This window comes from Penaeus vannamei, chromosome 20 (assembly GCF_042767895.1).
Source record: "Penaeus vannamei isolate JL-2024 chromosome 20, ASM4276789v1, whole genome shotgun sequence".
Classification (NCBI taxonomy): domain Eukaryota; kingdom Metazoa; phylum Arthropoda; class Malacostraca; order Decapoda; family Penaeidae; genus Penaeus; species Penaeus vannamei.
In genome coordinates this window covers 14,407,034-14,409,533 of record NC_091568.1, presented here as the reverse complement: position 1 = coordinate 14,409,533, position 2,500 = coordinate 14,407,034, and the positions used below count along the sequence as shown (strand labels likewise).

The 2,500-nt window shown below is 36.4% G+C and overlaps 1 long non-coding RNA gene across 3 annotated transcripts in view; it reads right to left on the bottom strand.

Moving 5' to 3' along the window:
• The window catches only part of LOC113805573 (uncharacterized), a 5,293-nt gene extending 4,035 nt beyond the window's left edge, over positions 1-1,258 (bottom strand). The window contains exons 1-2 of one of the 3 annotated variants that reach the window (XR_003475694.2): positions 1,142-1,258; positions 173-291 (exon numbers count right to left, since the gene is read on the bottom strand). This is a non-coding gene — a long non-coding RNA (uncharacterized lncRNA). Of the gene's footprint in view, positions 1-172; positions 292-537; positions 562-936; positions 1,096-1,141 lie in introns of those variants that run through there. The other 2 variants (XR_011399330.1, XR_011399331.1) reach the window with 2 other exon arrangements.
• Positions 1,259-2,500: the final 1,242 nt, after the last annotated feature.

Here is a 2,500-nt window from a genome sequence, read left to right as displayed (position 1 = left end):
GTGTGTGTGTGTGTGTGTGTGTGTGTGTGTGTGTGTGTGTGTGTGTGTGTTTGTGTGTGTGTGTGTGTGTGTGTGCGTGTGTGCGTGTGTGCGTGTGTGCGTGCGTGCATGTATATAGCAACATTAACGCAGCGACCATCAAAACCAGAAAGCGAAAAGGGAAAATACTCACTCAGGGTTCTCAAGTCCTTCGCCTCGCCCTCCTCCTCCAGCGGCGCGGCGTCCCCCACCCACGCGGCCGCCGCACTGAGCACCGCCAACGCCAAGAGGAAGCGGGTCGGCCGTGGCATTCTCGGAGGAGGATATCGAATCGGTCTTTTTATAAAAATATGTATGAAAATAAATAACTTTTCGCGTTTTTAACATCCATAGAGCATAATGGACAAGGAATAAAGAATTAATTTTTAGAATTGTCTGCCATTGGTAAGTGACTGAGGAGACTTTTTTGCCAAGAGGATTTACTGCAGTTTGGGAAAAATGGGTAAATGATTTGATAAATGGATATAAAAGTAAGTGCATATGGAAATGGCTTTGTACATAATTTGATTGATTGATCAATGAGAACAGGAGGCAAACGTACTGTGCACTGAGCAAAATACAGAACCGTATATGAAATAAAGGCTTGCATCCCATCCACCTCAGCTTTCCAGCGTTTTTTTTTTCTATTTTGTCAGTAAATTTTCTTCTTTTTCGAAACAGGAGAAGTTTGCCCACTTTGTCGCCGTCAAAAGATACAGGCCTGCATCTCCCGTTAAATTTATTAGGTATAAGGTCCTTTCTAGGTATTTAGACATGCCGCCTTTTCCGTATACAATTATGCACTTATTCACTTTGCATTCACGGTCTCTTAAACGTTGGTAGTGAAGCTGAATTGGAGGAAAACGCTGTAATAAATTCATATTTTTGCAATGTGGGGTGAATGTTACATTAACCTACATCCTGTTTTATTTTCTTTCTTCCTTTCATTTTTTTTCGAAGGTTCTTGCTGCACGCCTGAAGTATACACGCAAGCAGCGATCTCTTTTACAGCCTTAATAAAACGATAATCACAGAAAGAAAGAATGAATGGGGAATTATAGACTGTTTTATCGCAGGTTTTATCCTTCTGCATCACTCAATGAAAAATCTCGTCCTGACTTACCTTGCTCCTCTGCAGGATTCAAAAAATATTTTGTCCGAAAGCTCAGATGAAAGAAGAAAGCTCGCGGTTTAAAGCTTCATTATATATCCACGCCATGGAAACGATTGTGGGAAAAAAATGGTGATAAGATTGGTGAAATCCTCTTGCATTTTTAGTCGCAGGTCTCTTTTACAAGCGCTAAGCTGCATCCTGGAGAGAGATTTCCTCTTCGTGTGTCTGTCGGCATCCAAGCTATAATAGGAGCAATATAGTTCTTTGTATTTGTGATTTTATATGTACAGAATGACGAGTCAGGAGCTTATTATGAAGTTGTGCAGTTGTAATTGGATAACATGAAGATATGGCGGATCCCCCACAACTCCACGCACACTAATACAGATGAAAAGAAAAAAAAACTGACATGAAAGTTTATCATGTAACGAGATGATAATCGAACAACAAAGATATGGCTAATCCTACACATCTCCTTTACACACACTATTACAAAGATATGTAAACAAACCAAAAAATGAGAAACTTCTAGTAAACCGTATAAGAGAGTTTCCAATAATTACCTAATTTGTGTCACCCAGATCCTCGTATATATCGTATATATACGATATATACGCAAGGATATGAGCAGATAATGTAGTAACTTTCCATTATCCTGCCAGTCGTTGATAAAATAAATTCCCAAATATAAGTTTGTGTTTTGTAACTACAGAAAAGGTACACAGGCGCTTGGTCGGCAATAGAACAATAGCTGCAAGAACAAAAATCCGATGCTTGCCTTTTCACCTTCTCTTCCATGAGAAAGAAAAGATCTTAATAAAAAAGACCATAGCTTTTGCTTCATGTTTCCAGAAATTATATTTTTCTTCATTTTAGGAAACCAGGGAAGACTTTGAAGTTTTTGTTTTGTGGATGTTTCCCTTTCTTGTTTGGTCAATAGAAACTATTCCTATATTCCTCCTGATTGTTCGAAATCAATTGTTCTAGAAAATAGTATTACCGCCTCGAATTCTACAATAATCTGTTACATAAATCACAACCGAGTGGAGAAGTACATTGTGTCCAATCTATATTATAAATTACAGATATCTATATAAACAATGGAGAAATATATATGTACATACATACATATATATATATATATATATATATATATATATATATATATATATATATAAATATATATATATAGTGAGAGAGAGAGAGAGAGAGATACATATATATATTCATATATATAGATCGATCGATATACATCTATATAGATAGATAGGTATGTACGTATACATATATGTATATGTGTATATATGTAATTATTTACACACACATACACACACACACTCATATATGTATATATATATATATATATAT